Genomic DNA, 13,230 nt, shown 5'->3' with positions numbered 1-13,230 from the left:
ATTCCAAGGATCAGAGAGAAAACAAGTAAGATTAGAATGGTTGATGGAATGAGCAGGGCAAAATGCACATGCGTTGCTAGAGAAGCTCAGCTTGAAAAACCTGGCTTTGGGATTTTTTGCTTGCTTGTGCTATAGGAGTCTTTTCCTAAATCAGTTTGGCCACTTAATTACCTTGGTGTAAGCACTAGCTCTAAACCAGGAGACTGAATCCCAGAGCCATTACAACTCCTGTAAAGATGAATCAACCAATCCAACACATGTAAAACTTCATGTTAACTCCATTCCTGCATTCACAGCACTAAATTGTTAACAGAACACCATTCTGTCTTCACGTTGCAGAGGCCCACTCAGTGCCCAGGTTCAGATAGGATTTAGATTATTAGCTTAGATGTGTAAGCTACTCAGTGTTGTTTCAAGTACTCTGAGCTGGTATTGAACTAAGTCAACTGATAGAGACTCTCTTCATGTTCACAGGTGGACACTGAATTTTGTGTGTTTCTGAAGTGAGGCATGAGACAGACTGATTGACTTCTAGGCCATTACAGGACCATCCTGCCAATATTCCTTCCTTTTCATTGCTCTCCAAGCATGGAGGAAGACCTAACATCCATTCTTCTACTAACAGCAGCTGTGGCAACTTATCCCAGAGAGTGTTTCCTCCTTCAAGTATTCCTGCCAGCATCTCATGCTGCTTCAGCACTACATGTTGGGTAAAAGCCAGTGAATTTCTTTTCAGGCCACCCTATGACGTCCATAGTTACACACAGTGCATACTTGCCCCACTGCTGTGCCTCCAAACAGAACCCACAGCACTGCAGGCTATCTCATGCTAACCAGGGAGCATTGCATCCCCTCTTCTCTTTTGGGAGCCTTCTCCATTTTAAAGAAATGGCAGGTTTGACATACATGGCTCCCATCCCTTTGAACCGTTAAACTGCTGTGGATCTAGTTTATTGCCCTTGATTATGAGTCCTCTCTCCTCACTGAGCTGTAAATAAAGGCTTTTGACTTTAAACACAGCTCAGATATGTCATGATTGAAAACAGCCTGCTGCTTTCTCAACATGTTTATCTAATGTCTGCAGGAGTAAGTACAGGGAGCAGGAGAGCAGATGGTGCAGCTATCTCAGTGCAGAGAGTACCGTCTATGTATGCAATATGTAGACATCCAGTATTTTCTAATGCAACACTATAATTATTGTGGAGAGGATTTTAGTTTTAAATTGCAGCTTAAATAAAATGATCGCTTCAGACCACACAGGCTCAAGTGCAGCTGGAATGATAGCAAGCCTTTCCTCCAGACAGGAGGGAAAATCCCAAATATACAGGCTTAAGGTGAGCAGGAGTGTGGGACAAAGCAACAGAGCAATACGCTACTGAAGGGAAAAGGGATTTCCAGTACAACTTGTGACTGAAGAGCCCCCTCAAGAAAAATTTTCCACCTCCTCTTTGGAAACATATTGGAGTGGTGGGAGAGGGCTGGTGTGCTTTGAGACTATCAGTTAAAAGTGCTCAAAACGGGGAAGAAGTGTAAAGGGAAGCTGCAAAGTGAATCAAGGGCTAGGGCCTGCATTTAGGCAAGAAAGGACCAAAATAGCAGCATGAGTAATGGAATTTAAGAACTGTCGCACAACAAAGGACTCGCAGCGATGCCCTCCAACAGTCATTCCTGCCAGGCAATCAGAAAGCATTTTCCTTCTTCAGTGATCTGAAGCTTTTGAAATGAATATATTCTTTCTATTTCCTCCTCCTTCCTGAGATAACAGCAACAGAATACTTGGTGATAATCGGTACCATTGCTAATTTCGCGTGGTCTTCAGTAATTTACTTTCCCCGTGTCCTCATTTCCCCATTTGTATAGTACAGCTTGTACCTACATCATAAGAGCTTTAAAAGGAAAATGGGATTTATATTAAGCGTGATTATAATCTCTTTTGCAGCATATATAAATAACTTCTGTGCTGAAAATTCAACCCTGTATTCTGACATATTTAGATCAAGAGATTTCTTTTTTTAAGGAAAAAAGCACAAAGAATTACTGAACACTTGAAAATAAGTGACGGGCTAAACCATTCTATTTTCTAGCAGAAAATATTTGTAAGTGCAAAGTGACTTTACAATCACAAGCTGCACATAATGCAATAGAGATCTGCTGAAAAACAATCCTAAGGAGGTGCCAAGATTTTATTATTTTATTCCTTGCATGTTCTTGTAATGTTGGAAAGCCAAAGCCCTGAGAACAGGGAGCAGAAGGGAAGCTCTTTGCTGGTTCTTGCCAGGGAACAGGGAGAACAGTCCTAGGGCAGCAGCCCTGCAGGGGAGGGAGTGCAATTGAGGAAGGGCACTGGACCACTCAGGTCTCATCTACATGAAAGAAGCTGTGATATTTTTATTAAAATTATGTATTCTCTGCAACTTTAAAACAGTATTTGCATCGGTGCTTAGGAACGTCTAGACAGAAGAACTAAGCTTATGTTATCTGGCTAGTGTGGCCACTGTCAGATGGCAAACTGCTGACATACTGTGAAAGAGACTCACAGAGAAAGTCTGATTTGGTTATAGGGACTTAAGAAGGAACTTTTAGGCTGCTGTTGCTTTTCCAAAAGAGCTAAAACATCAGTAGAAGCTGCAGCAACAAACATCCCCTCCATCAGCTGCAAGTTTAATGCTTCTGCAGTAATAATGATCCCCAGCAAGCTGGGGCTGAGGATGATGCTGAGTGCAGGAGCTCCCAACCCAGCACAAAGCTGCGACTGCCTGTGGGCAGACGCTGCAGTCCTGGGGACTTCAGATCCCTTTAGAAGTAGGCAGTGAGTACTGGCTACCTCAGCAGCCCTCCACAGCTCTGGAAAGAGACTTAGATCAAGTACATTGTCCTCTTCCCCAGGCTTTAAAGTTCTTGTGTATGCCTGATCATTCAGTTATGCTACACTATGGGCTCCCTTCAGTGCATTCCACTTTTTAAAATCCCATGTGTAAGGTCGCCGTTTGATAGTGAGGAAGCGTTATTCATTCCTGAATGTCCTGAAATTATATTTGAAGTTCCCAGGAGAATGACTAGAAACTTCAGCTGTTTAAATACAGTGACCTGATCTCCTGAAGGAAACAGGCCTTTTGTGACCACATTCTAAATCTATTTCCAAAACAACCAAACCAAAACAAGCGCCCAGAAACTATTTTAACAATATTGTACATAGGAATAGAAAATTCAAAGACAATTAAATTCTTACAAATTGTATGGTAATTAATATCTAGATAGATTAGACACCCAAATGAGCACCTCTGCCAGGGAAAAGGCAAGTGGATCTCAGTTGTTACATATTCTGCTTGGGGGTCACTGGCCTGTCTTGCTCAATGTGGCTCTCACAAAGGACACATAAGGAGGCTGCAGTTACTCTGTGTGGAAAGAGAAAGGAAAAAAGGAACAAAAAGCTCAGCTTCATAGGAAGCTCGACTACATTAGCTCTGTTGTTCCCAGAACAACTTGGTGTTTTTTAGCTGAGACCACTAGAAATCAAAGCTTTCCTTTTTAGCACCAGAACAAATGGTTGAAGCGGTTGGAAATTTCTGAAAATTTTAATGGTGGTAGTAATAAAGCACAAAAGGTTCACTCTGTGTGTTTGGTTCTTGTTCTCATGAATTCTGAGTTGAAAAGTATATTTTAATCATAAAGTATTTTTAAGTAGTTCATAGTGTTATATTTTTATTGTTATTTAGTACAATGATTCCTCTTCTCTGAAGTCCTGAATCGTTCAGGCAAAAAAAATCCACCCAGGGCTGAAGCAGCATATGCTTTAGAATGAGACTCAATCTATTTATTAAAAGCCTTTGTACATAGTCAGCTGGCAAACCATGTCGGTCAATGGTAAGTAGGCTGTTCTGCAGCCAGGATTCCTCACCCCACCAAAGGAAGAAGTCCAAGTCATCTGGCTGACCTTGGTGACCCCAATTAACAGCAAAGGACTAGTTAAAGTTCATAGGCTTGACTGAGCTTACCCTAACAACACTATGTTCAAAGAAATACTGCAGATTCCAGATGTTTCAAATCTCCTATGCATCCATAAAAATAAAATGACCTTTTCCTGACTTTTTACAGCAAAAATAGAAATTAATCAGAAGCGTTTTGTAGGGTTTTGCTGTCCTTAACTCCAAGAGAAGCATGTTTTCCCTTCATGTTGCAGAACAGTCTCCAACACCACTCATGGAGGAGCCCAGTGCTCCTCTACTGCCCCATCCACCCCAAGACAGCCAAGAAACCTGCATCAGTGATGCTGAAAACTACTCGGACAAAACTGCCCTCCTCCACATACTTCTGTGCTGTACAAGCAATACCAGTCACGTGCACCCTACTATCAGACCGCTGGCACCTGAGCAAGCTGGCTGGCTTTTTTTTGGTGATTTTTTTTTCACTTCCATAGGGAGTGGTAGACAGGGCACAGCTGGGAGCTTTGAAAGTAGTTCTCTGTGTATTAGTGCTACAGTAAACAAGTGGTTTCATTTCTCACACTAAAGAGAAGAAAAAGTAATCTATACAAGGTGATGGATGATTGCACTCACCATTTGTAACAAGTTTTAATAAAATTGTAGGAGGATTTTTCCTCCCTACCACATTCCAACAGCAGGTAATTTTTTATAACCTCTTTCAGAGACACACATTATATCCTTCTCTTTAACTTAGAGATGATTATTTTTAACAAGTATTTAAAAGGCACAGAGGTTATTCTTGTAGCCCTTTCAGATGGTAAGGTTGATATGTTATTCACACAACTACGAACTGACTTGCTATGAAAAACACTACAGCAAACCTACCGCACATCCCAGCTTTCCCATACCATGCCACCTGTTGCCCCGCAGACACCTGCATGGGCACATTTCAAGAACTTACAGTGTGCTTTGGGGCATTTTTGGACTTGTGGCTGCCTGGTTAGCAGTATTTTTGTGAGAGCCTGGCATGCAGTGTTGGACACAAGACCTGTGACCCCAGGACAGAGCACATGCTTGTGCACAACTGTGTGGGAGGATTATGGTTTCCAGGGGGTACCTGCTCGCTTGTGGACACACAACCAGGGCACAGTGCACGTGTGCTTGAGCTGCCTGTGATGGATGTGCAGCAGTGTTAGCCACAGCTGAAGTCAATATAGACGTTGCATTCACCTGTATTAGTGCCGCATTAGGAAGTGTGAAGTACCCCAACAACAAGTGCACAACTCAGGTAATGTTATTAAACTACCCCAATAGCGAACATGTGGTCCAAGCAGAAGGCTCCCAGTTCCTCGCCTGCTGCCGCCCCGGGGGTGGGCCCGACTGGTCTTTAAGGGCGTGGTGGCGGTTACCTCATAGCCACACACCTGTGTCGTAATCCCTGCGGGACTGTGTCTATCAGACCTCCTGTCGCTGGAGGGCAGTGGCCTCACCAAGCCTCCCTGACCGCCCCTCATCTGCGCGGGGGTCTCCTCAGGGCCGGGCAGCAGCGCTCCGCCCGCCGGAAAAGGCATCGAGAGCCGCCGGGCCTCGGCAAGGCTGGGGCAGGAGGTGAGCGCGTTTCTTCCATGGCCGGGCTTTCCCCTCAGCGGCGGGCGCAGCGCCCCCGCTCCTCTCCCTTTCCCCCGCTGGAGCTATTCGGGGCTGTTATCGCCCTCTTTCTCTCCGCGGTGCTGGCTGAGAGCTTCTTGCTGGCGCGGGCTCCTCGCCGGAGACCCATCGCTGAAGGAGCACGCGGCGTGCCCGCCATCTTCGGGGCGTCGTGTGCGGCGGCGGCGGGAAGGGCCGGACTCTCGGACCCGGCGGCGTGAGGCGAAGTGCGGGGGAGCTTTCGGTGGGGTACAGCTGGTCTTTTTTGCTGCCTGTTCAAAGACAAAAAAAGTAACACAAGATCTCTCTGGATTCTGTGAGAACATATTGCATAGCTGATACCTTTGTGATAAAGCATTTAATTAAGTTTAAATGGGGGAAGGACTTAGTCTCTTTCTAAAGTTGCCTTCCATTTAGTCTGTTACATTTGAGTACCACACATCTCAGAGTTGGAAGTATTTGAGTCCCTTCATTGAGATTTCCAAGCATCAGCCTTTGCGTGCTGACTGCTGGAAGCTTTCACAGGACCTGAGGCCAGGCTGGAAATGGCCTTTCCTATCTCAGACCACCAAAGGGTCACCCTTTACTTGGCTCTGCTGAGCCACTGCATGTTCATTAAGTGTTCCATAATTCCTCTTCCAAAATCACACATTTGTGTGTTTTGACTTGGGCGTTTGAAAGCTCTTTCCAAAGAAGTGGGTCATTAGCTTTCCCACTGTATGAGGCAGCATTTCTCTTCTAAGAGATGAGATTAATATATTCAATTTGTAGGGCGAACCTGCAGGTCTGTGTGTGCTGGAGGAAGGAAGCCTGTAAACACAAGGTGTGTATAAAAAAAGAGAAACCCCTACCTCACCAAACCTCAAAAGCACCGTGATGCAAAGCATCAAAAACTCCAGTGGTTTGTGGAAGAAGTTTGTTCAATGGCTTCATCCGGGCCCCAGGGCTGGAGGGAGCCTTTGTCTCAAGAGGAGTGTGTGGTGGCTTCCTCAGTGTGCACAGCACTTAACTGCATTATAATTCCTCTCCAGTAAGATGTATTTTTACTACATGTTAGTCATAATTAGGTTCAGGCATAGTTCTGAAAGCAAAAATGCTGGGCAACTGTGTATCATTCGGTTGCTCTCTGGTAGGGAAGGTGAGTCTGTCACCCAGGTGTGGCCCCTTATTGCAGCTCCAGGCAGGAGGAGCTGCCAACAAAGAGCAAATGGCAGGTGAGACCATGCCAAGGGATTTTTCTAGAGAATCATTTGGGTTGGAAGAGACCCTTAGGTTAATAGAGTCCAACCTTAACCTATATCCAGCACTGCCCCATGTCCCTGAGAACCTCATGTCCGTCTGTCCAGCCCTCCAGGGATGGTGACTCCAGCACTGCCCTGGGCAGCCTGTTCCAATGCCCCACAGCCCTTTGGGGAAGAAATTGTTCCCCACATCCAACCTCACCCTCCCCTGGCGCAACTTGAGGCCGTTTCCTCTGCTCCTGGCGCTTGTTCCTGGGGAGCAGAGCCCGACCCCCCTGGCTCCAAGCTCCTTTCAGGCAGTTCAGAGATCAGAAGGTCTCCCCTCAGCTCCTGTTCTCCAGCTGAACCCCCAGCTCCCTCAGCCGCTCCATCACACTTGTGCTCCAGCCCCTCACCAGCTCCGTTCCCTTCTCTCCACTCGCTCCAGCACCTAAAGAGCTTTCTTGGTGTGAAGGGCCCAAAACTGATGCCAGGATTTGAGGTGGGACAGCAATTCTAATTACATGAAACAACCATCTCAAGCTTCTTGGTAGGGATAAGAGACTAAATTAGGCAGTTTGTACATGAGAGGGAGGGTGGGGATGAAGGAGCTTTACAAATTCTGTAGCACTGCTGACTAAGTGCTGATTTACAGTAATTCCTTTCATTTCTTTTCTAATTAAACATCTCCTGAAGGATCAGGCCTGTCAATGTGATCTGAGGTCTATAGCCTGAAGTGTAAAGTGAGGCAAATTGCCCGACTTACTTGCAATGATAGAGTCATTTTGGAAGGAGATTGAAAATCAATACTTGTCATCCCTGCGCAGTGCTCTTTATTCAGAGGGGCAATTTGTAAGTGTAATCTGTGTGAGTGTAGTGGGAGCATACAAAGTTACAGTACTAGTCACGCGGAGTGAAATGACAGAATATAAAATATGGGCTTATTGCCATTTTATTCATATTAATGTCAAAGAAGCTTATGAATAAGCGCAACATTTTAATTCAGTGCTGTGCAGTCAGGCCGCTTGCTGGAGTTTTTGGCTTAGGCTGCAGTTGACATTAAGGCTATGAATGTTTGACATGATTTCTCTATTGACTGCCAGCATCTGTGTGCATCTGCTTTCAGGAGTGGCAAGGCAAACAAGGGCTAAAAAAAACCAAAACTGACTGACCCCGTGTACGCTGAGAAAACCACAAACAAGCTGTTTGTGATCATGGGGTTTAGTCAGACTCCAAGGGGATGGAAGCACGAGAGTGCAGATGCAATCACAGAGGACAAGAGGCACTCAAGATCTGGTGCTTTTCTCAAATGAGAGCACTCAAGACTGAAAGACTGACAGCTCCAGCTTACTACAGTCAGGTGCCTTGTGAGCTTCCCCTTGCAACTCTGCTAGTTCATGGTAATCTGCACTGCTAACTATGAACAGTCTCATTCTGAATCTCTCCATAACTGAATTTGCAGGTTATGACAATTATTGGGACGAAATAGGACAAATTGGAGAGGAACAAATGGGCATCAGTTACTGCAGTATGGCTCTTCAGCTCAGTTTACTCATCTACTGAATCAAAGCTGGAGAAGGGAGCTGTAATTCCGGTTGGCATCGCAACCTCTGTGCTGATACTTGTATAAAGTATTCTCTCATGCTTAAAAAAAAAAATCAGTGACTTCATAAAATATATGACATTTCTCTTTCTGGAAAATTAGTTTTAAAAACACCAAAGAAATGTGACTCAGTGTTGTTCTGAAGAGAAATTTCCTCTCCTCAGAGCACAACCTTTATAAATGCTGTTTTGAGAGGGAAGTTATGAAACTGGTTCAAAGCCTTCCTGTGGGAGCCTTTGCCCAAGGATTATCCTGTGGAGAATGAGTTTCCTATGGATGTGTGTTTTACTTATGGCTCAGAGGGAATGTTAAATTTCTGTGTTTGACCTTTTTTCCTGAGTGTGGGTTCAGTTCATTTGCACCCTACTTCAAGAGGTAGAGTGGAAAACCAGAAAACAAACACATTTCCCACAACATCACCTGCTAGAACTCCTATATTGCATTATAATTATTTTTAAACAGTGACAAGGTTTCATTGCTGCTGTCTTCCCATTTAAAGAATGATACTTTGCTAACCAGACCTGTTGACAAAAGCAGCTATTTGGCGACAGTGTGAATTGCCAAAGTTAACACACAGTCTCACAAGATTTCCAGCCTTATTCTCTTGGGTGGGAGGAGGAGAAAGGCTCAGTGATGTGCTTCTTGACCATGCTCATCTCCCCTCCTGGCCCACCCGAAAGCAATTGGCACGTCGTGTTTCCTGCAGATGGACCACAAATGGCACATGTACAGCTCAGGCACTCAGGGAATGAGATTGCATTTGCCAGTCAGCTCACCAGCCAGAAGCCTGATTTAATTTGGAAGAGAATGGCCCACAGTTGTTGCAGAAATAACAAAGAGCAGATTTTTAATCATCCTCCTCTTCCTCCCTGTTCAGTCTCATCCTCTAATTGGTAAATGAGAGGCACAATCAGCTCAAATCAGGGGAAAAATGTGTCATGAGCAGCTAGTGAGACAGAAAGCAGAGGTACCCACTCCTTGATATCATGATCTTGCAGCTGTTTACAAGTCAGATTTAGCTAATCAGAGGGTCCCAGGGAGCAATTAGTCTCTCTTTCTAGGTTCCATGTGTAAATTCTAGTAGAAAAGAGCTTTTTTTCCCGCTTGCTACCCTGATTCTTTTTGCATTCTGTTAAGTATTTGCCATTTTATCCACCAGAAGGGACATATAATGACATTTTATGTTTGTAGATAAATATATCTAGACTGTTCAGAAATTAAAACCTTTTAAACTGAGTGTAGTAAAGTGCTTGGAAGAAGTAAATTCCGCAGTATTTTCTGTGTTTATTAATCATGATGGTTTTCACCTCTCTGTATTCATTGGCCATGTAGGTTCCTTCAGTCAGAATTAATTCCTGAAGCCGTGACCCTTAACAATGAATAAAGACTTTCAGATTCTTGAGCAGGGCTTGTTTTCAGCTGACAGCAGCTCAACAATTGGCCTTTCAAGATACCTCAGTCTAGGAAACTTGAAATGATGTCTCACTTAAGAAATGCTTGGCTTAATTGCGCATGATTGTTCTTTGTTAGGAGATGATCTGCTTTGGATAGTGCTCTGCTGTTCCTGGGGCAGGACACCCTCTTCTGGGAGGATTAGGCTGGCAGACTGTAGCTCTGAGTACATAATAAGAGTTTTCATGTTCTTGAGCATCAGTATTTAGGTCTGTTTCTTGTAGACTGATCTGCTGAAGGTCTTGCTTTCCATCTCATGATTGAGCCCTGAGTGTGTCATGCATGTTGAACCATGTTGAACCTGCTGCTTGCACATTATTTAAATTAACTGGTTCCTATAAGCTCTAGTCTGTAATGCACTGCCTTCTGCATGCCTGCTACGCAGGCTCCTATCTTGTGGGTCTGAATTGTCGCTTGGTGATTTCTATTACTGCATGTTTGTCTGTGCGACTGAGTAGTAGGAGAATATGTTAAACCTGTAATCTGAGCTGTTTTAAGGACTTTTTCATATATAGTTATTATTGTCTTCAGTGGTTATTCTGTTATCTGCCAGCTACACTGACAAACGTGCATTTTACAAGCCGCTGTGTGTTTCTCATGTTGTTTTATGCTGCTTTTTAAGTAGGTTCTCTTTGCTTTAGTCTGCCAGGCTCTTCAGAGATTTAGTGTTGTATTTGCAGAAGTATGATGATGCCCTGAAGGCCTTGGAGCATGTCGAATACAGCCCCGGGAGGTCACCGGCGTGGACCTGCAGTGCTGTCCACTGCTTTGTGCTTTCTCTTGGAAAACGCCAGATGTATATAAGCCATCAGGAAATACAGAATAGAATAGGCTATTTCAGTTGGAAAAGAGCTGCAATGATCATCTAGTCCAACTGCCTGACCAGTTCAGGGCTGACCAAGGTAAAGCATGTGTTTCTTAGATGGTGAAATGATAGTTTGATTCTTTTTATTTGGCTGGTCTCTGTACTGGCTTGTGCCTTGCTGAGTATTTTAGATCACAATTGGTATACTAATGTGATTCAGTTATAGCAGCCTCAAGTACAGATATGATCCCACTTTAAAGCTACGATGTTGTACTGGTTAACCACATTAGGAAGTAAACCTGTTCATTTCTGAAGTGATTCAGATGTACGAAAAATTTGTACCACAATTTAGAGCATACCTGGGTTCCATGAAAACATCAGCTCAGTACTGTATAGCTACCAGAAAGCAGATAATTAAAAAAAAGTTTTTAGGAAAAGAATAGATGGAAAATAAAATTATGTCATTATAAATTAATAAGTAAGACTGTTCAAGACAAACAGAAGTGTTAGTGTGTCTGTGAAACTTGTTAACAAAGATTGTTGTATTTGCAGAAAGAGTACATGGGACGCAGCCTGCACAGCATTTAGAGGAGGCATCTATTGAGTGTTACTATATAGACAGATAATGTTAGATTCAAGGAATTCATTGAGTTGAAAATGCTCAGAGGCTGTGAGGGTGCTTTGGAAGTGCTTGGGAAGTGCCATGTACTTTTGCACTCTTCTTACTCTTCTCTAGGTACTGACTGGTGGCTCTTGTTGAAGGGAGGCTGCTTGGCCAGCTGAACCCAGGTACAGCTGCTTCTTATGTCCTTAGCTGGCTTAATCAGAGTATTAATGCGTGAGCAAACATGCCAGATAGAAGTGGCTGGAAGTGCTCACTGATGTGTACTGTAGGCACTTCTCTGACAAGCATAGTTCTAATTGCTTACAATAATGCTCGTTATGGAAAGTGGTGTCAAACCTTTACTGAGAATTAGACACTTTTTGTTTGCACAAATAATGGGGTGTTTGCAAAGTACAGGACTGTGTAGTAGTGATTTTTTTTTCATAAAATTGTTTCTCTTTTCAGAGAGAGATGTAGAAGAAAAATGAAATGACTCTGCATGAATGTGCTATAGTATTAACTATTTTCTGTAAACTGCTGCTAATTTTTTCCGCTTAATTCTTTCCCAAGCTCCTGGTGCTGGTTCCTGCTATATCACAATTACTTCTTATACAATTAATTCTGTTTACACAATTTGCACACAGTAATTTTCAGTTCCGAGGTGGTTAGAACACTTCCATATTTGATCTGGTTCAGGGTTTCCTGTATGGTGTCACCCTGTCGCTGTGTGATGCTCAGTGCAGCCTCCGTGGAGCAGTGCTCGGAGCTCCACATGCCACTGCCACCGCTGTGTCCCAGGTCACAGCACAGCAGAACAGATGGAGCTTCGTCTTGATGTGCTGGGGGCTGTGGTTCTTGTGGACTTGTCTGTGAGCTCAGGTCAGGGTTTGACTTCTGTCAGGGAAGGTTCTCATACAAAATCAGCACATAGTTCCAACTGCTTGGCCCTAAAGCATTAAGAAGGACCAATGTGTGCCTGAGGTCTGAGATGGCCCACACACACTGGTCATGGTCCAGCCTGTACAGATGGCAGCAGCAGGGGTGTCCCAGGAGCTCTGTCTCCAACCTGTGCTGGTGATGGAGGGATGAACTGCAGGGTGCTCCCTCTGCCCTGATGAGACCAAACCTGCAATATTGTGTCCAGTTGTGGCCCCTCAGTTCCAGCAGGACAGGGAACTGCTGGAGAGAGTCCAGTGCAGGGCAACAAAGATGCTGAAGGGAGTGGAGCATCTCCCGTGTGAGGAAAGGCTGAGGGAGCTGGGGCTCTGGAGCTGGAGGAGACTGAGGGGGGACTCATTCATAGGGATCAATATGGAAAGGGGGAGTGTCAGGAGGATGGAGCCAGGCTCTTCTCGGTGACAACCAGTGACAGGACAAGGGGCAATGGGTACAAACTGGAACACAGGAGGTTCCACTTAAATTTGAGAAGAAACTTGTTCCTGGTGAGGGTGGCAGAGCCTGGCCCAGGCTGCCCAGGGAGGTTGTGGAGTCTCCTTCTCTGCAGACATTCCAACCCGCCTGGACACATTCCTGTGTAACCTCATCTGGGTGTTCCTGCTCCATGGGGGGATTGCACTGCATGAGCTTTCCAGGGCCCTTCCAACCCCTGACATTCTGGGATTCTGAGGCTGTGCTGCCCCAGCTTGGCCTCTTGCTACACCGCAATCTGCCACCATGCGACTCAGCCGCACAGTCTTCTTGGGGTGTGGAGCTTTTTGCCAGCACAAACCAATGCTAATTAAGTAGGATGCTTACTTTCATAATGAATTTATTGTTAAAGGTGAATTATCCTGAATCTGCTACAACCTCTAATGTGTTTGATATTTTAGAGTCAGTTAAAATAAACAAACACTGATGCTAATGTTTCCAGCAATCTGGAGGGAATTAACAGCACACTGCAAAGGGTGTTTAAATTACTTTTAAAATTCTAATTAGCCCATGAACAGCAGTGAGTGTGGGACAAATTGCCTGGCTTC

General features: G+C 44.5%; 1 long non-coding RNA gene across 2 annotated transcripts in view; it reads left to right on the top strand.

The window, feature by feature from the left end:
* Positions 1 to 5,337: 5,337 nt before the first annotated feature.
* LOC110359245 (uncharacterized) overlaps positions 5,338 to 13,230 on the top strand; it is a 33,877-nt gene continuing 25,984 nt past the window's right edge. The window contains exon 1 of one of the 2 annotated variants that reach the window (XR_010467369.1): positions 5,338 to 5,531. This is a non-coding gene — a long non-coding RNA (uncharacterized LOC110359245). The remainder of the gene's footprint in view (positions 5,532 to 13,230) is intronic. The other variant, XR_010467368.1, reaches the window with a different exon arrangement.

Source organism: Columba livia, chromosome 20 (genome assembly GCF_036013475.1).
Source record: "Columba livia isolate bColLiv1 breed racing homer chromosome 20, bColLiv1.pat.W.v2, whole genome shotgun sequence".
Classification (NCBI taxonomy): Eukaryota; Metazoa; Chordata; class Aves; order Columbiformes; family Columbidae; genus Columba; species Columba livia.
Note: the sequence above shows the minus strand (reverse complement) of the source record. Positions and strands in the feature narration are given on the sequence as shown.